General features: G+C 39.7%; 1 protein-coding gene and 1 non-coding gene across 3 annotated transcripts in view; one reads left to right on the top strand and one right to left on the bottom strand.

The window, feature by feature from the left end:
- Window positions 1-21077, top strand: part of SKAP1 (src kinase associated phosphoprotein 1) — a 304655-nt gene that overhangs the window by 7563 nt on the left and 276015 nt on the right. The gene's annotated exons all lie outside the window — the stretch shown is intronic.
- Window positions 10531-10637, bottom strand: LOC147351791 (U6 spliceosomal RNA). The gene has a single exon (XR_015148502.1). It is a non-coding gene; the product is annotated as a U6 spliceosomal RNA (small nuclear RNA).

Raw genomic sequence — 21077 nt, 5'->3', positions numbered from 1 at the left:
TCTGAGTCTTTTCCAATGAGTCAGCTCTTCGCATAAGGTGGCCAAAGTACTGGAGTTTCAGCTTTAGCATCATTCCTTCCAAAGAAATCCCAGGGCCGATCTCCTTCAGAATGGACTGGTTGGATCTCCTTGCAGTCCAAGGGACTCTCAAGAGTCTTCTCCAACACCACAGTTCAAAAGCATCAATTCTTCAGTGCTCAGCCTTCTTCACAGTCCAACTCTCACATCCATACGTGACCACAGGAAAAACCATAGCCTTGACTAGACGGACGTTTGTTGGCAAAGTAACGTCTCTGCTTTACAATATGCTATCTAGGTTGGTCATAACTTTCCTTCCAAGGAGTAAGCGTCTTTTAATTTCATGTCAACTCTTAATTGTATGCAAACTCTTAGTTGCAGCATGTGGGATCTAGTTCCCTGATTAGGGATCGAATGCATTGGGAGCACAGTCTTAGCCACTGGACCACGAGAGAAGTTCCTATCTCATTGAATTTATGAGAAATAAAGGACTAAATATTTGAAAAGAAGTTAGAATAATATCTAGAATGTATTATACACCATATGTTTGGTAAATAAAATTTTAAAAAAAGTTTTTTTCTTTGAGGAAGTCCTGTTGATCTCTCTTCCTGCAACTGCTTCACCACAGGAAAACTTATAGGCCTTTTGCTTGGGTCAGTGGGTCATCCTTGCTCCTCCAAATTAGAGGAGGTTTGTAGGGGTTCTTTCAGGATGTTCTTCATTTCCTTCCTTAGATCAGAACTTTTTGGAGGAAGGAAAGAGGAAGTTAGCTTCCTTGCTAACTTAAGAAAGACATGTGTTCCTTACCTTGTTACATAGAATGCTTTGTACGCATGTGTGTTTCTGTAAATAGTATTTTTGCATTATTTCTCAGTTGAAAAAAAAGGTTCAATCTTTCCCTTCTCCCTTTCTATTTTAATAAACAGAATTTTTTTAATTGGTAGAAATATTTTAGTTTCATTATGGGTATGTCCTAGATGTTAGCTGGGCTGCCCAGGCCTTTTGAACTCTGTGCTGTGTGTGTTTAGTCGCTCAGTCGTGTCCAACTCTTGCGACCTCATAGACTGAGGCCTGCCAGGCTCCTCTGTCCATGGTATTCTCCAAGCAAGAATACTGGAGTGGGTTTTCATTTCTGTCTCCAGGAGATCTTCCCGACCCAGGGATTGAACGCAGGTCTCCTGCACAGAAGTCAGACTCTTTACCGACTGAGCTATGAGGGAGTTCAGAACTCTAGGCAAGATCTATTCCTCATTGTGGGAACCCAAATATCTCCTCAAAATCTGAAGAATTCTCAAGGGGTGTGCATTCTCAAGGTTACCTTTCCTTCCAGGTTCCCCTGCTTCCATGGTTCCCAAATGGGGTGGTTTTGTCCCTCAGGGGGCATTTGGCAACACTTGGAGACATTTTTGTTGTTGTTGTCACAACTAGGGAAGGTGCTATTGGTAGCTAATGGGTAGAGGCCAGTGATGCTGTTCAACTTCCTACAATGCATTGGATAGCCCTACAGCAAAGAATTATCAAGCCCCAAATGTCAGTAGGGCCAGGGTTGAGAAACTATGGCCGTGACATATATCCTTGTCTTCAATTTCCACAAAGTCCTGTCCACATGAAGTCCCTGTGAGTGTCAAAAACATCACTGCAGAGTCAGGGGGTACAGGGAGAGGGAGGAAGGGTTTCCATGGCAGTTATGCAAAAGATTTCATATTGAATATTAGGCATTCCTGTTCCTGAACTCCCTTTTGCCAATCCAGTCATGAGACAATGCCCTCTGGCCTTTCACCTGATGTAGTTCTCAGCCTTACGCTTTCTCACTGGCACTTTCTCCCTGTATCCTGTCTGGAGCAAAACAAACAAAAAAAAGGTTTTTTTCTCTTGCCACACAGAAAGGTGGTTTCACTGTCTGTTTATTGGTTTAGGCTCCCACTAACACCCACACACAGAAAGAAACAGGTTACTTTGCCAAACAATGGTGATTCTCTTCCTAAGAGGAATTCTAATGCTGTTAAGAGAATAACGTTTTTAACTCATTATATAAGTGTAATACTTAAACAATTTTTAATCACTTTAAATATAGGAAAAATAAGATAAATTTCAAGTTCTACCATCATCAGAGAATCTTAACATATTGACATAACTATAATAGATCTAATTTTTCACATTATGAACCATTACACTGTACAGAAATCCTATAATTTCTGCTACATTTATTCATATTTATTTCCCCTGTGTTTCCAAGTTCACTGCTTGCTTTTTCTGGTTTACCAGTGCTGCATTATAGGTTAGGTGATTCTAACAGATGGCTTTTCAGGTTTGGAGTCTTTGAGTTCCACTGTTTAATTTTACTATCCAGTTTTTACATGGAAGATAGGACAGATGTAGGCTCAGAAACAGAGTGGTCTTAGTATCCAGAGAGCAAGCTTTCCTGAAAGCTTATGGCTTTGATAAAATTATTTATGAATTACTTAAATTTCATCTAGGATCTCCGTCTAACATTGTTGATATTCTAATATTAGTATGTTATGGGGGAAATAAAATTTTTATTCACATAATAGGAGCTTTGCTAAGATGTATCCAATGGCACATATTTATACATACACCAATGTGATAGTTAAGTTGGAATTAATTAAGGTACTGTATATTATAAATCAAATATGAGAAGTGTCCTGGGAACTTAGAAAGTTATAGACAACCTCTCTTTACTGCATTGTAATAAATTTCCTTAAAATCACCCTCCCTTTAAAATAAATTTTCCTTTTTGATAGCACTTTGTGTGAGCCTCTTCATCCATTGATCCCTCCCTCTTCTTTTCTTCCTTCCCAGTACTTTATTAAGATGTGATTAATGTATATAAAATGCACTAGCGTTAAGTGTTACAACTGAATGACTTTCATATATGTATACACCTGTGTGACTACAACTCACATCAAGACATAAACACTTCCATCTCCCAATAAAGTTCCTTTCCAGTTCTGGAATTTCATAAATCAGTATGATCTCTTTTGTGTCTGTCCTCAATATAATATTTTTGAGATTCATCCATGTTGTTCTGTGTATCATTTATCTATCCTTTTGCTAAGTAGTAATCCATTGTGTGAGTATTCCGTTGTTTGCTTATTCATTTTTCTTCTGATGAACAATTGAATTGTTCAGTTTTGGGTTACTATGATTATAGCTGCTATGAGAATTCTTGTATAACTTTTTTTGTAACATAAACACTCATTTCTCCTGAATAAAGATCTAGGAGTGGAATTACTGGGTCTTATGGAATGCTGCTGCTGCTAAGTCGCTTCAGTCGTGTCCAATTCTGTGCGACCCCATAGACGGCAGCCCACCAGGCTCCCCCGTCCCTGAGGTTCTCCAGGCAAGAACACTGGAGTGGGTTGCCATTTCCTTCTCCAGTCTTATGGTATAAATACATTTAATTTTATTGGAAACCAGTTTCCCAAAGTGATTATAACCTCTTTTACACTCCCACCAACAGTATATGAGAATTAGTTACTCCATTTCCTCACAAACTCTTGATGTTGTATTCTTTATTTTTAGGTATTCTGGTAGGTGTTATGGTCCCTATATTTTTTTAATTACAAAAATAACTTATGAATACATTTTTACTGTAGAATATTTGTACAACATAAAAGAATATAGATTACTTGACCTAGCCACAGCAATCAGAAAAGAAAAGAAAAAATAGGTGTCCAAATTGGAAGGGAAGAGGCAAAATTGTCATTATATGCATATGAGATGATATTATATATAGAAGATCCTAAAGACTCCACACTAAAACTATTGGAATAATAAATGAATTCAGCAAGGTTGCGGGTTACAAGATTAATATACAGAAATCTTTTGCATTTCTTTATACTAACAATGAACTATGAGAAAGTGAAGAACAATCGCATTTAATACTGTGTCCAGGGACTTCCCTGGTGGTGCAGTGGATAGGAATCTGCCTGCCAGTGCAGAGGACACGAGTTCAATCCTTGGTTCAGGAAGATTCCACATGAGCACCTAAGCCCATGCTCTGTAACTTCTGAGCCCACACCCTAGAGCCTGTGAGCCACAACTTCTAAAGCCCATGCATTCCAGGGCCCATGAGCTGCAAATACTGAGCCTGTGTGCTCTAACTACTGAGGCCTCTGTGTCCTAGAGCCACACACTGCCGCTGCTGAGCCTGCGTGCTGCAACCACTGAAGCCCGCATACCTGGGGCCTATGCTCTACAACAGGAGAGGCCACCACAATGAGAAGCAACTAGAGAAAGCCCATGCACAGCAATGCAGACCTGGTGCAACCAAAAAAAATTTTTAATCAATTAAAAAAATTGTGTACAAAAAATACCTAATAAACCTAATCAAGGAGGCGAAAGACCTATGTGCTAAGAACTATACCACATGGGTAAAGGAAATTGAAAATGATTCAAAGAAATGGAAAGACATCCCATGACCTTTGATTGGAAGAATTAGTATTGTTAAAATGGCCATGCTACCCAAAGCAACATACAGATTCAGTGCAATCCCTGTCAAACTATCCATGACATTTTTCACACAATTAGAACAAATAATCCAAATGTATATGGAATCATAAAAGACCCAGAATTTCCAAAGCAATCCTGAGGAAAAAGAACAAAGCTGGAGGCATAGACCTTCCCAAACTTCAGACAATACTCAAAGCTACAGTAATTAAAACAGTGTGGTCTTGGCACAAAAATAGACATATAGATCAATGGAACAGAATAGAGAGCCCAGAAATAAACACATACTACTTATGGTCAATTAATCTTTAACTAATGAGGCAAGACTATACATTGGAGAAAAGACAATCTCTTCAGCAAGTGGTGTTGGGAAAGCTGGCAGCCTCATGTAAATCAATAAAGTTAGAATACTCCCTCACATACACACACACACAAACTCAAAATGGCTTAAAGACTTAAATATAAGGCATGACATCATAGGACTCCTAGGAGAGAGTATAGGCAGAACATTTTCTGCAACTGCTGAGCCTGTGTGCTGCAACCACTGAACCAACTGAAGCTTCAGTGGTTGCAGCACATAGGCTCAGCAGTTGCATGAGCCTACAATTGCAGCAATGTTTTCTTAGTTCAGTCTCCCAAAGCAATAGAAATAAAAGCAAAAACAAATGGGTCCTAATCAAACTTAGCATTTGCACAGCAAAGGAAACCATAAACAAAACAAAAAGACAGCCTATAGACTGGGAGAAAATATTTGCAAATTATGTGATCAACAAGGACTTAATTTCCAAAATATACAAACAGCTCATACAACTCAATGTCAAAAAAACAAACAACCCAATTGAAAAATGGGCAGAAGAACTAAACAGGCATTTCTCCAAAGACATCCATATGGCCAAGAGGCACATGAAATGATGGTCAATATTGCTAATTATTGTTGTTGTTGTTTAGTCTCTAAGTTGTGTCCAACTCTTTGCGACCCCATGGACTGTAGCCCACCAGGGTCCTCTGTCCATGGGATTTCCCAGGCAAGAATAAACTGGAGTGGGTTGCCATTTCCTTCTCCACGGGATCTTCCCAATCCAGGGATCAAACCTGTGTCTCCTGCATTGGCAAGTGTATTGTTTACTGCTGAGCCACCAGGAAAGCCCGCTAATTATTAGAGAAATGCAAATCAAAACTACAGTGAGCTATCACCTCACAGCAGTTAGAATGTCTATCACTAAAAAGTCTACAATAAATACAGGAGAGAGTGTGGAAAAAAGGGAACCTTCCTACATTGTAGGTGGGAAGGTAAATTGGTGTGGTCACTGTGGGAAACAATACAGAGGCTCCTTAAGAAACTAAAAATAGAACTGCCATATGATCCAGCAGTCCCATTCCGAGGCATATATCTAGATAAGACAAAAGCTCTGATTTGAGAAGATATACGCAAGTTCCAGAAAAACATCTATTTCTGCTTTATTGACTATGCCAGAGCCTTTGACTGTGTGGATCACAGTAAACTGTGGAAAATTCTGAAAGAGATGGGAATACCAGACCACCTGACCTGCCCTTGAGAAACCTGTATGCAGGTCAGGAAGCAAAGGTTAGAACTGGCCACGGAACAGACTGGTTCCAAACAGGAAAAGGAGTACATCAAGGCTGTCTATTGTCACCCTGGTTATTTAACATATGCAGAGTACATCATGAGAAACGCTGGGCTGGAAGAAGCACAAGCTAGAATCAAGATTGCCGGGAGAAATATCAATAACCTCAGATATGCAGATGACACCACCCTTATGGCAGAAAGTGAAGAGGAACTCAAAAGCCTCGTGATGAAAGTGAAAGAGGAGAAAGTGAAAAAGTTGGCTTAAAGCTCAACATTCAGAAAACGAAGATCGTGGCATCTGGTTCCATCACTTCATGGAAAATAGATGGGGAAACAGTGGAAACAGTGTCAGACTTTATTTTTTGAGGCTCCAAAATCACTGCAGATGGTGACTGCAGCCATGAAATTAAAAGATGCTTACTCCTTGGAAGAAAAGTTATGACCAACCTAGATAGCATATTGAAAAGCAGAGACATTACTTTGCCAACAAAGATCTGTCTAGTCAAGGCTATGGTTTTTCCTGTGGTCATGTATGGATGTGAGAGTTGGACTGTGAAGAAAGCTGAGCACCGAAGAATGGATGCTTTTGAACCGTGGTGTTGGAGAAGACTCTTGAGAGTCCCTTGGACTGCAAGGAGATCCAATCAGTCCATTCTAAAGGATATCAGCCCTGGGTGCTCTTTGGAAGGACTGATGCTAAAGCTGAAACTCCAGTACTTTGGCCACCTCATGTGAAGAGTTGACTCATTGGAAAAGACTCTGATGCTGGGAGGGATTGAGGGCAGGAGGAGAAGGGGACGACAGAGGATGAGATGGCTGGATGGCATCACCAACTCGATGGACGTGAGTCTGAGTGAACTCTGGGAGATGGTGATGGACAGGGAGGCCTGGCGTGCTGTGATTCATGGGGTTGCAAAGAGTCGGACACGACTGAGCGACTGAACTGAACTGATACAACCCAGTGTTCATAGCAGCACAATTTATAATAGCCAAGAGATAGAAGCAACTAAACTGTCCACTGACAGTTGAATGGATAAAGAAGATGTGATATGTATATATATCACATTACTCAGCCATAAAAATAATGAAATAGGGACTTCCCTGGTGGTCCAGTGGCTAAGACTCTGAGCTCCCAATGCAGGGGACCCAAATTCAATCCCTGGTCGGGGAACAAGATCTCACATGCTGCAACTAAGACCTGGTGCAGCCAAATAAATAAATATTTTAAAATAATAAAATATTGCCATTTGCAGCAACATGAATGGACTTAGAGATTATTGTACTAAGTAAGTCGGAGAAAGACAACTATTATATGGTAACACTTATGCATGAAATCTAAAAATAATACAAATGGACTTACTTACAAAACAGAAACAGACTCACAAACAAACTTAAGGTTACCAAAGGAGAAGGCAGGGAGGGCTAAATTAGGAGTATGGGGTTAGCAGATATGCACCACTATATATGAAATAGATAAACAACAAAGATTTACTCTGTAGCACAGGGAACTATATTCAATATCTTGCAGTAACCTATATTGGAAAAGAATCTGTAAAAGAGAATATATATGTGTATCTGAATTACTTTGCTATATACTTGAAGCTAACACAATACTGTAAATCAACTATAGTTCAATGAAAAACAGAAAAAAAGAAATTGGTTTTTTAACATCACACCATTGTAAGCTTTCCCATATAAATCTATGTATATATTCATATATATATTCATTTTAAACTACTGTACAGTGTTTCAAATTTAATTATTCCCCTATTAAAGGATGTTTAGATTGTTTACAATTTTTTAAATATTTCCATAGTGCTGTAGAGAACATATCTGCATCTTTGCCTATATATGCAAATATTTCTGTAGGATAGATTCAGTGAAGATTGCAGAAGTGTTACTTCAGATTTGCAGACTGGTCAGTAGTTAAAACTTAATCTATAGTACTATCTGTGTTTTAGTTTCCAGTTTTTGTTTTCTCTATGCTATATGTGTATAGTTATTGTCATTTTTTTCACCTTCAGGAGGTAGAGGAATTAAAAATATAAACACCACACATTTCTTGGGTCATGGGGCAGAAACAATCAGCAGGTGAAGCAAACCACAGGAGAACATGTTGACATTTTCTCTATTGTATGCTGACAACTTCCTGCAAGCTAAAACAAAGCTGGTCGGTATGATTTTAGCGTTGCCAACAAGTTTTACCTCTTAACAAAAAGCAAAATATATGCCTTAAAGGATTACAATTGATTGCCAGATGAAAAATTTAATGCAAGGTTTAAAACAAGTTTTAAGCACAGTAAAAGTCATTTCCTCCCCCCTCACTATGATAATTTTATTTAATTGGTGTGAAAATAAGCAAGACAAGATTCAATGAAGGCTTCCATCGTGTGTGCATACATGCTCAGTTATGTCTGACTCTCTCTGACCCCATGGATTGTAGCCGGCTAGGCTCCTCTGTCCATGGGATTATCCTGGCAAGAATACTGGAGTGGGTTGCCACTTCCTCCTCCAGGGGATCTTCCTCACCCAGGGATCTAACCCATGTCTCCTGTGGCTCATGCATTGATAGGCAGATTCTTTACCACTGAGCCACTTGGGAAGCCCTCCATCATTAAAGTAGGAAAATTAAACACTGAAGTTTCAGAAGTTTGATTTTACTGAGATATTTAAGTTACTGCAGAAATACTAATGATCCGATACCTTCAGTATATTTGTGACAAGGAATCAGTAATGACTATTTTTTGTTTGTTTCTATCAGAAGCTGTCAATGAGACTTTGTAGAAGTTGGATCAGTAACCAGGGTGCTTCTGTAAAATAGCAATATGTTACTAAAGGGAAAGTTGTGACACTTAATTAAATAGAATGCCCCAATATCTGGAATGAAATGTGGTCTTCTGTTATTTCCAAGGTGGAGATTGTTTTGGTTTGGCAGGCATGATTTGTTAGGCATGGCCAAGTGCGTGGCCATAGTCTGTTACTGGAAAGGCTGTCTTACTGTTAGCAGCTCACTCAGGGAAGTCCTGAGGATGATGCAGATCTGTACTCCCTACCTATGGGACATCAGTTCAAACAAAGGACTCCTGGGATGGGTTCCTGAGAGGAGTCCCTCTTCTCCTTGATCCCCTTTCTCTTCTCCACAATCCCAACATTTTCTATATGCCTCCTTTCCAGATAAGTTTCCATCTTCATCCTCAATGGCACCCCACTCCAGTACTTTGCCTGGAAAATCCCATGGATGGAGGAGCCTGGTGGGCTGCAGTCCATGGGGTCGCTAAGAGTCAGACACAACTGATCGACTTCACTTTCACTTTTCACTTTCATGCATTGGAGAAGGAAATGGCAACTCACTCCAGTGTTCTTGCCTGGAGAATCCCAGGGACGGTGGAATCTGGTGGCTGCTGTCTATGGGGTTGCATAGAGTCGGACACGACTGAAGTGACTTAGCAGCAGCAGCTTCATCCTCAAAGGGTCACATCTCATCTTTAAGGCTTTAACTCCTTCAAAGTGTTCAGAGTTAAGTATCTATAAGATAAATTAAGCATTTTAATTAGAAAAGATGTAGGTATCCTTGAAAATTAAAAGGAGTCTGAAGTAGCATCCTGCCCCTAGATTTTGTGTTTTTTTTTTTTAAATAGTGAGTAGATTGTTTTCTAACATTTACTTAGGTGTTTTCTTTATTAATACCTTTTTTCCCCACGTGGGAAAAAGAACCATGTTCTCTAAGTTGATTCCCAGGCCATCCCATTTTTAAACACTATTTCGTGGATCATAAAATTATGTATTTCTCTGATAAGACTGTTCAGGGCATTAGTGCTAATGCCGGACAAGAAAGGACAATGGTTCTCATAGATCAGGATTAGAAGCTATGTATAATTTTTTATTATATATTTTGGAAATTGATCTCAAAAACTTACATGTTCACCCAGTAAAGGTTGTTTATTCAAATTTTATTTTGTTTTATTTTTTTATTTTTAAATTAATTAATTTATTTTAATTGGAGGCTAATTACTTTACAATATTGTAGTGGTTTTTGCCAAACATCGACATGAATCAGCCACCGGTGCACATGTGTTCCCCATCCTGAACCCCCCTCCCCCCTCCCTTCCCATCCCATCCCCCGGGGTCATCCCAGTGCACCAGCCCTGAGCACCCTGTCTCATGCATCGAACCTGGACTGGCGATCCTCTTCACATATGATAATATACATGTTTCAACGCTACCCTCTCAAATCATCCCACCCTCACCTTCTCCCACAGAGTCCAAAAGACTGTTCTTTACATCTGTGTCTCTTTTGCTGTCTCGCATATAGGGTCATCATTACCATCTTTCTAAATTCCATATATATGCATTAGTATACTGTATGGGAGTTTTTCTTTCTGACTTACTTCACTCTGTATAATAGGCTCCAGTTTCATCCACCTCATTAGAACTGATTCAAATGCATTCTTTTTAAAAATATGGAACGCTTCACAAATTTGCGTGTCATCCTTGCACAGGGGCCATGCTAATCTTTTCTGTATCTTTCCAATTTTAGTATATGTGCTGCCGAAGCAAGCACTGTTTATTGAAATTTTAAACTTAATTGTATGTCATGTATTTAAAAAAAAAAAACAAACCCTTTTGTATTTTACCTAGAGGAGAATTGTTGTTGTTTAATCGCTAAGTCGTGTCTGGCTCTTTTGCGACCCCATGGACTGTAACCCACCAGGCTCCTCTGTCCATGGGATTTCCCAAGCAAGAATACTGGCGTAGGGTTGTCATTTCCTTCTCCAGGGGTGTCTTCCAGATGCAGGGATTGAACCTGTGTCTCTTCCATTGGCAGGCGGATTCTTTACCACTGAGCCACCAGGGAAGCTCCCTAGAGGAGAATTCTGTAAGCATATTTTTATGGGGAATGATCGTCCAATTTGAGACTCCAGAAACCCTTTCAGTCCTGAAGCCTGGGCCATTCCCCCTTCTGTTGGCTTCCTCTTTGTTAGTGGGAGCGCTCCTTTAATCCCCTGTTCCCTAACTCCAAGCTCTGATGGTGGCGTTGTGACTGGGGAATGACTCCAATGGTCAGGACTGGGAAGGGTATGAGGAGCTGGGTGAGAGCTAGGTTGGAGTTCCCAGGGTTAAGGAAGAGCCTATTGAATAAGCCAGAATGAGAAAGGGAATGGGCTTCACCTAGAAAGGAGGTGAGAGCCAGTGAAGGGACCCAGAGAGAAAGGAGAACAGAATTTCCTCTCATCTCCTACTCTTTCTCTCCTGTCTCTTTACCTCTGACCTCCTCTCCCATTGAGAATGTGGCTACCAACAGGCTTGGAGGTGCTATGATAAGACAGGAGGCTGAGGGTGGGGTAAGGAGAGATGATTGAAGTCAGCAGAAGGTTATTGAAGTTAAAATGACTGTCAAAACAGCAGCAGTGAGAAAACAGATATTTCTGTGATTGTGCCCAGCCAGCCAGGACAACCATTCACGTTTAAAGAACATTTGCAAGTACTTGGGTTTTTTGTTTTGTTTTGTTTTGAACTAATGAGAGGGCTGAAATACTGCCCAGCATTAAACTTAATAGAATTAGTTTTGAGTCATTTCACCCTGTGCCAACAAAAATCTCAAATATTTTCTTGGGTGTAATGCAAGTATAGACAGAAATTTATGGTATCCTTCTTTTCAGAAATGTGAGTTCTGCTTTAGTAGTTCAAATACTTTAGCAAAATATCCCCTCTAGGAACACTTTGATTGGTTTTTGGTTGGTGGAGTTGTTTTCAGCAGCATTTGGTCATTCATCCTGCCTTCAAATTAGAAGGCTGATTGAAGTGAACTTTTGAATTTTAGAAACAATATATCAAAAAAATTTTTTCTAACTATTAAAGAACGCCAACTTAAATATTTTGTTCTTTCTGTGTGTTAGGAGCAGTACTTAGAAAATAGATGGAGGCAACCTTTATTTTTTAGTAGTTTGAAAAATGTGACCCTTAAGATGTCATTCTCCTCTAAGTAAATGAAATATCCCCTTGTAGCCTCATAAAATGGACAAGGTGAGAGGCTTGGGAGAATGTCAAAGACTTTCACCAGTCTACAGAACCTAGAGATCTTGGGTGCATCCTGTCAAGTCAGAATCTTTTCAGCTGGCCTTAGACCCTGCAGTGGTTTCTCCCAGGGATCTGATGATTATATCGTGTCTACAAGTTCCCGCATACCCTCCCTTCCCTTGTCCTTCAGTTTTCATTTCCTATTTTCCTTTCCTACTCTGGTTTGATGAAATAGACATTCATAAGCTGCCTGGAAGCTGAAGAAATCTATGTTTTAGGGAAGCTGTGAATTATAATAGGAAGATGCATGTTTGTCAGAGCTGTGTTTATCTTTTTAATATGGGACTTTAAATCATTAGTCTAGGCTTCCCTTGTGGCTCAGACTGTAAAGCGTCTGCCTACAATGCAGGAGACCCGGGTTCGATCCCTGGGTTGGGAAGTTTCCCTGGAGAAGGAAATGGCAGCCCACTCCAGTATTCTTGCCTGGAAAATCCCATGGATGGAGGAGCCCGGTAGGCTATAGTCCATGGGGTTGCAAAGAGTCGGACACGACTGAGCGACTTCACTTACTTACTTACTTAAATCATTATAGATTACTTTTAGTACAAAATACTGTATATTGCTACAAACTTGCCTTCCAGAATAATCTTTCATCACTGTTGCTCTTACCCCTAACCTTTGTGTTCTTGCTTCCAAGTTAGAATTCTTTCAGTTTCTCCAGCTGAACTAAGATCTGTCACCTTAGGACCTGTGCACACGGTGTTTCCATGCTGGTGCCATTCTTTTCCTCATTCTACCAGCTCCTCCCCACCCCAACATACATACTCGACCTGCTGATCTCGGGGTTTCAGATGAAAGGTTAGGTCTCTGGGAGATCTCCCTAACTTACTTCCCTCTAGACTAGGCGCATCTACTATGGGTGTGTGCCTCCCTCACTTTTCTTATTATAACTCGTATCACAGTTTATTCTAATTGTCTATTAAAGTCTTTATTCTTTGGTAGACTGTAAACTTTTAGTTTGGATCTGTCTTGTTCACATTTTCAGTATACAGCATATAATAAGTGCTCAATAAATATTTGTAGAAGAATAAAGACATTTAGAAAAAAAAAGTGACAATATTTATGGTACATTTCTGATTTTGTCTTTTCTCCTTGGTGTGAGGAGATTTATACCAGTGTGGTATTGCTCACTCATTAGTCATAGACCTTGTACCATCGGGTATTATGTGCAGTGAGTGATGTGATGTCAGAGGCACCTCTGGAATGTTGTCACTCAGTGGTGGTTTTCACTCTGGGCTTTGTAGTTACAGATGCCTAAGGCATTCTGATTTGATAAGACATGATATTTATATTAGAAGAGTTTTTATTTGCACAAGGCTGATTGCTTAATAGAAAACCCACCTAGAGAGAATGGTGAACTTGGTTAAAATACAGGAGGTGGAAATCTCTTTCTTATTCAGTGGTGAGCAGTGCATTTCTGAGCAGCCTTACTGAGGCACCTTCAGGTCATAATCACTGTAAGTAACATCATCTTCTAAATTGAAAGGCAAATGTATTATATGTTGGTCTGTAGTTTTCTTTCCTTAGTATTTTTAAAGATATTTTCCTTAATATCTTTAAGTTTTGATATCAGGGTTATTCTGGCTTATAAAATGAATTGGGAAGTGTGTAAAATACTAGATGCATAATCCCTCCTATAGCTCTTGCTTTTGGCTTATTTACATTTTATTATAAATTTGTTCATCTAGTGAGTTGTGGGAGAATTTTTAGATCAGGTTAAAAAAAAGATGAGACAGGTGGAAGAGGTTGTCTTTGTGCCATGTTATTCCTCTGAGTAGATGACACTTGCAGATGAAGGAACAAGTACTTAAATAAACACATGGCCCTCTAAAGTGTTTTGCAATGAAGCCTGCAAAAAAGTAATTTTAAAGTGAAACTTAACAAGTAAAGTCATAATAAAATATCAAAGTATCAAATATCCCCCAATGAGTTGGGGGATAATTAGATCCTGTTGATTCCCTTTTAACAATTTTAGTATCTACAAATATAGTTACATGGGATATTTTACTTATAAGAATTTAGTAAGGCAAGTAGAAGTTCAAAATAATATATACACACATACATATATATTTAACATCTATAGGCACAAAGTATACATTACAACCATCTATCTCCCGTAGGATCTTTATTCCGCAGAATCATTATTCCACAGGATCTTTATTCTGCCTGGGTGTCCTCCTTTACTGTTCCCAGCTGTGAATCAGTACAACCTACTACTGCTGAGTGAAATGAAGAGGAGGGTGAAAAATTAAAGTCAGTCTAAGCTAAGAGTGATATTACACTATGCTTGCATAGTAATTTTAATTTTACTTTTTTCATATGTAAAACACATATTTTAGAACATGTAGAAGAGTATGAAGAAGACGATAAAATGGCTTGTAATTCCACTACCTAGAGATGACCATTGTTGATATTTTGGTGTCTTATCACAGTACCTGATTGACCTGTGCTGCTGCTGCTGCTGCTGCTAAGTCGCTTCAGTCATGTCGGACTCTGTGCCACCCCATAGACAGCAACCCACCAGCCTCCCCCGTCCCTGGGATTCTCTAGGCAAGAACACTGGAGTGGGTTGCCATTTCCTTCTCCATGATTGACCTGTAGGAAGGACTCAATTTAGACTGGGTTAATGACTGAATTAAGCCAAGGACCCCCCCCTTTTTTTTGGGTAAAATGTCAAGATTATATCATATATTAAAAATTAATAGACTAGTTTTTAGAATAGTTTTAGATTTACAGGAAAGATTGAACAGGTAGTACAGAGAATTCTCCTTTTCCCTTCCCCCTCCCCCCAATTGCCTCCATTATTAGCTAACTTTCACATTAGTATGATACATTTGTTACAGTTAATGAACCAGTACTGATGTGTTATTGACTAAAGTCTGCAGTTTATTCAGTCTTGTCAGACTCTTTGTGACCCGGTGGACCATACAGTCCATGGAATTCTCCAGGCCAGAATACTGGAGTGAGTAGCTTATCCCTTCTCCAGTGGATCTTCCCGACCCAGGAATCGAACTGGGGTCTCCTGCACCGCAGGCAGATTCTTCACCAGCTGAGCTACCAGGGAAGCCCCTCCTCCCCCTTTCTTTGGGTAAAATGTCAAGATTATATCATATACCACTTCTTAAAAATTAATAGACTAGTTTTTAGAATAATTTTAGATTTACAGAAAAGATTGAGCAGGTAGTACAGAGAATTGTCCTATTCCCTGTCCCTCCAATTTCCTCCATTATTAATTAACTTTCACATTAGTATGAACCATTTGTTACAATTAATGAACTATTTGTTACAATTAATGAACCTATACTGATGTGTTATTGATGGAAAATCTGTAGTTTATTCCATTTCCCTTAGTTTTTACCTAATGTCCTTTTTCTTTTCCAGGATCCTCTTCAGGATATCTCATTTAATTTAATTCTTTAGAACTCCTCTGCAACTGTTTCTCAAACTTTCCTTGTTTTTGATGATCTTGAGAGTTTTGAGGAGTACTGGTCAAGTATATTGTAGAATGCTATATATTAGAATTTGTCTGACCATTTTCTCATGATTAGACTAGGTTTTTGGAAAGAAGATCACAGAAGTAAAGTGTCATTCTCATCACATGTCAAGGGTACATACAATCAACATGATTTATAACTGTTGATGTTTTCTTTGATTGCCTGGCTGATAAAGTTTCTGTCAAGTTACTCTTTGTTTCCCCTTTCAATACTGTATTCTTTGGAAGGAAGTCTCTATGTGCAGTCTACACTTGAGTGTTGGGAGTTATGCTCCTTCTTCCTTGGGGTGGTGTGTCTACATTATTTGGAATTATGCACTGGAGATTTGTGTTTTCTCCCCTGTGTATTAATTTATTCATTTATTTATTAATATTTATATCATTGTGGACTCATGAATACTTATTTTATACTTTGAGTTATAATCCAATGTTACTTAACTTTGTTGCTCAAATTGTTCTGACTTTGGCCACTAGGCTCTTTTACTTGGCTTCTGGGTTCCTTTTGACATGTCACATCAAGTGTGTGTGTGTATGTTTTGGGCACTTCCTTACTTTCTGGCCACACAAAATGGTCCAGGCTCATTTTGTATGTTTCCTGCCCTAGACCTAGAATAAGCCATCTCTCAAAAAAGCCTTGGTTCCTTTTATTGAAGATTGGTTTTAGAAACCATGGTCTTGGTAGTAGATATGCTCTTTTTCACTGGGACGTTGTTTCTTTTAGGTCTTCTCACTGACAAACAAAGATATATATGTATGCATAATAATCCCACATATACATATGCATGCCATGCCAAGTCTCTTCAGTCCTGTCCAATTCTTTGCGACCCTATGGACTATAGCCTGCCAGGCTCTTCTGTCCATGGGATTCTTTAGGCAAGAATACTTAAGTGGGTTGCCATGCCCTCCTCCAGGGGACTTTCCCAACCCAGGGATGGAACCCGCATCTCTTATATTTTCTGCACTGGCAGGCGGGTTCTTTACCACTAACAACATATACGTTTATCTATTAGCAATTTCTATGGGTTTCCATTGTGGCCCAGTTGGTAAAGAATCTGCCTGCAATGTGGGAGACCTGGGTTGGGAAGATTCCCTAGAGAAGGGAAAGGCTACCCAGTCCAGTATTCTGGCCTGGAGCATTCTATGGACTGTACAGTCCATGGGACCACAAAGAGTTGGCCACGACTGAGCGGCTTTCACACTAGCATATATATATCTGTATCTGGTACAAACTTAAACATGAGTTCTTTTTTTTTCACTTTTTTTTTCAAACCTTTCTTTAGACTTTCAATAGCTTGCAGCAAGGGAGCTGCTCTGCTGCGTACAAAACCCCAACCCAGAAGCAGGTCGTCTACCAGTGGTTCCCCATGGTAGCACCAGGTTTCGTCTAGCACCAGGTTCCCCATGAACGTGTGGTCCTTGATAGGTGAGGGAGCTAAACATGAGCTCTTATTGATGTCTTGAACTCTAATTCATTTTAGACTGCTCTCCTTACTATTCTTTAAAGTTGAGCCAACATTGTTTTATAACATTGTATAAGTTTCATGTGTACAACATTCTATTTCTACCTCTGTGTACACTACAGTGTGCTCACCACCAAAAATTTAATTCCTTGCTATCACATATAGTTGACATCCTTTTACCCGTTTCACCCTCCTCCCCTCCCTTCTGACAGCCAATGTTCTGTTCACTGTATCCACATGTTTGTTTTTGTTTGGTCTGTTTTGTTCATTTATTTTATTTGTTCATTTATTTTATTTGCTTTTTATATTCCACACATGAGCGAAATTTTACAAGATTTGTCTTTCTCCCTCTGACTTGTTTCACTTGGCATAATACCTTCAAGGTCCATCCATTGTTGTCACAAATGGCAAGATTTCATCATTTTTTTATGGCTGAATGGTAATCCATCATTATATATATATATATGGCTTCCCTGGTGGCTCAGATGGTAAAGCGTCTGCCTGCAATGCGGGAGACCCGGGTTCGATTCCTGAGTCGGGAAGATCCCCTGGAGAAGGAAATGGCAATCCACTCCAGCACTCTTGCCTGCAAAATCCCATGGATGGAGGAGCCTGATAGGCTACAGTCCCTGGGGTTGCAAAGAGTCGGACATCTTCTTTATCCATTCATCTATTGATGGGCACTGGGGTTGTTTCCATATCTTAGCTATTGTAAAAAATGCTGTGATAATGGAGATGGAAATGGCAACCCACTCCAGTATTCTTGCCGGGAAATTCCGATCGACAGAGCAGCCTGGCAGGCTACAGTCCATTGGGTCGGAAAAGAGTCAGACATGACTTAGCAACTAAACAACAAGGTCTACAGGACCCAGTTAAAGAGAAACAGGAATTTAGAATGATTCTCAATTTTTTGGCCCGGTCAGTTAGGTAGATGATGATGTCATTCAAAGGTATAGGGAAAGATAATGGATTCAATTTGTATACCTTTATTTGAGAGTTTGTAGATGCATAGTCAGTTTTTGGCAAAACCTTGGTGCATAGTGATTTTATGATTTAGAAAATGAATAAATAAAGGAGTCCAATTTGTTAAAACATGCTGTGATGAAAATAGAGGTGCATATACCTTTTTGAATTATTGTGTTTGTATTCTTTAGATAAATACCCAGAAATGGAATAGCTGAATCATATGGTAGTTTAATTCTTAATTTTTTGAGAAATCTCCATATTGTTTTCCATAGTGGTGGCACCAATTTATACTCTTACCAACAGTGCATGAGGGGTCCTTTTTCTCCACATCTTCTCCAACACTTATTACTTCTTGCCTTTTTGATAATAGCTATTCTAATGGATTGAGGTGATATCTATCTCATTGTGGTTTTGATTTACATTTCCCCAATAATGATTTTGAACATCTTTTCATGTTGGCCATTTGTATCTCTTCTTTGGAAAAATATCTATTCAGCCCTTCTCCTCAATATTTTTGCTTCTTGCTCCTCTCCTTTCCACTCCAACACTGAGAAACCTGACTCCTACCATTCACCATCCACTTGTTGTTTGATTAGAGTATACGTGTATAGCAGTATAAGAAGTGATAACCTGGACACCCACTGGAAACTGTTGACTAGGGTCCAGTATTCACCTGCAGCTCCTTTTGCCTTTAGTATTATAGACTACCCATTACCAATGTTACTTAGGCCACCACCTTTCCCCCATTCAGTGAGTTTAATTCATATATTTGTAATTAGTTAGATTATGTTGTTTGTCTGCAATTTTCCCTGAGATCCCCCAACCTGCAAAATGATTTTTTGAAATCTACAGACATTAAAGGTCATTCTTTGTGTTGTAAAGCCCTATGCTGCTGCTGCTGCTAAGTTGCTTCAGTCGTGTCCGACTCTGTGCAACCCCACAGACGGCAGCCCACCAGGCTCCTCCATCCATGGGATTTTCCAGGCAAGAGTACTGGAGTGGGGTGCCATTGCCTTCTCCATGTAAAGTCCTATAGGTTTTGACAATTATAAAATGCCACGTGTCAACCATTAAAGTGTCATACAATATAGTTTCACTGCCCTAAAAGTCTCCTGTGCTTTATCTATTCATCCCTCTGACTCCTCTTGAACCCCTTGCCAACCACTGATTTTTTTATATTGTTGCCTTTTCCAGAATGTTATGTAGTAGGAACCACACAGTATGTAACCTTTTCAGATTGGCTTCTTTCACATCAGTTCAGTTCAGTTCAGTCGCTCAGTCATGTCCGACTCCTTGTGAGCCCATGGACTGCAGCACACCAGGCCTCCCTGTCCATCCAACTCCCAGAGTTTACTCAAACTCATGTCCATTGAGTCAGTGATGCCATCCAACCATCTCACCCTCTGTCGTGCCCTTCTCCTCCTGCCTTCAATCTTTCCCAGCATCAGGGTCTTTTCAAATGAGTCAGTTCTTTGCATGAGGTGGCCAAAGTGTTGAAGTTTCAGCTTCAGCATCAGTCCTTCCAATGAACACCCAGGACTGATTTCCCTTAGGATGGACTGGTTGGATCTCCTTGCAGTCCAAGGGACTCTCAAGAGTCTTCTCCAACACCACAGTTCAAAAGCATCAATTCTTTGGCGCTCAGCTTTCTTCACAGTCCAACTCTCACATCCATACATGACTACTGGAAAAACCATAGCTTTGACTAGATGGACCTTTGATGGCAAAGTAATGTCTCTGCTTTTTAATATGCTTCTAGGTTGGTTATAACTTTTCTTCCAAGGAGCAAGCATCTTTTAATATCATGACTGCAGTCACCATCTGCAGTGATTTTGGAGCCCCCAAAAATAGTCTGTCACTGTTTCCACTGTTTCTCCACCCTTTTGCCATGAATTGATGGGACCAGATGCCATGATCTTAGTTTTCTGAATGTTGGGTTTTAACCCAACTTTTTCCCTCTACTCTTTCACTTTCATCTAGAGGCTCTTTAGTTCTTCTTCACTTTCTGCTGTAAGGGTAGTGTCATCTGCATATCTGAAGTTACTGATATTTCTCCTGAAAGTGTTGATTCCAGTTTGTGCTTCATCCAACCCAGCATTTCTCATAATGTACTCTGCATATAAGTTAAATAAGAAGGGTCACAATATACAAACTTGATGTACTCCTTTGCCGATTTGGAACCAGTCTGTTGTTCCATGTCCAGTTCTAACTGTTGCTTCCTGACCTGCATACAGATTTCTCAAGAGGCAGGTCAGGTGGTCTGGTATTCCCATCTCTTTCAGAATTTTCCACAGTTTGTGATGATCCACACAGTCAAAGGCTTTGGCATAGTCAATAAAGCAGAAGTAGATGTTTTTTTGGAACTTTCTTGCTTTTTCGATGATCCAATAGATGTTGGCAATATGATCTCTGGTTCCTCTTCCTTTTCTAAAACCAGCTTGAACATCTGGAGGTTCACGGTTCACATACTGTTGAAGCCTGGCTTGGAGAATTTTGAGCATTACTTTACTAGTGTGTGAGGTGAGTACAATTGTTTGGTAATTTGAGCGTTCTTTGGCATTGCCTTTCTTTGGGATTGGAATGAAAACTGACCTTTTCTAGTCCCATGGGCACTGCTGAGTTTTCCACATTTGCTGGCATATTGACTGCAGCACTTTCACAGCATCATCTTTTATGATTTGAAATAGCTCAACTGGAATTCCATCACCTCCACTAGCTTTGTTCATAGTGATGCTTCCTAAGGCCCACTTGACTTCTTATTCCAGGATGTCTGGCTCTAGGTGAGTGATCACACCATCATGATTATCTGGGTCATGATGATCTTTTTTGTATAGTTCTTCTGTGTATTCTTGCCACCTCTTCTTAATATCTTCTGCTTCTGTTAGGTCCTTACCATTTTTGTGCCCATCTTTGCATGTTCCCTTGGTATCTCTAATTTTCTTGAAGAGATCTTTAGTCTTTCCCATTTTGTTGTTTTCCTCTATTAGTTTGCACTGATTGCTGA

This window comes from Bos grunniens, chromosome 19 (assembly GCF_055505025.1).
Source record: "Bos grunniens cultivar Pamir isolate PY7600 chromosome 19, Bosgru_T2T1.0, whole genome shotgun sequence".
NCBI classification, from domain to species: Eukaryota; Metazoa; Chordata; class Mammalia; order Artiodactyla; family Bovidae; genus Bos; species Bos grunniens.
Note: the sequence above shows the minus strand (reverse complement) of the source record. Positions and strands in the feature narration are given on the sequence as shown.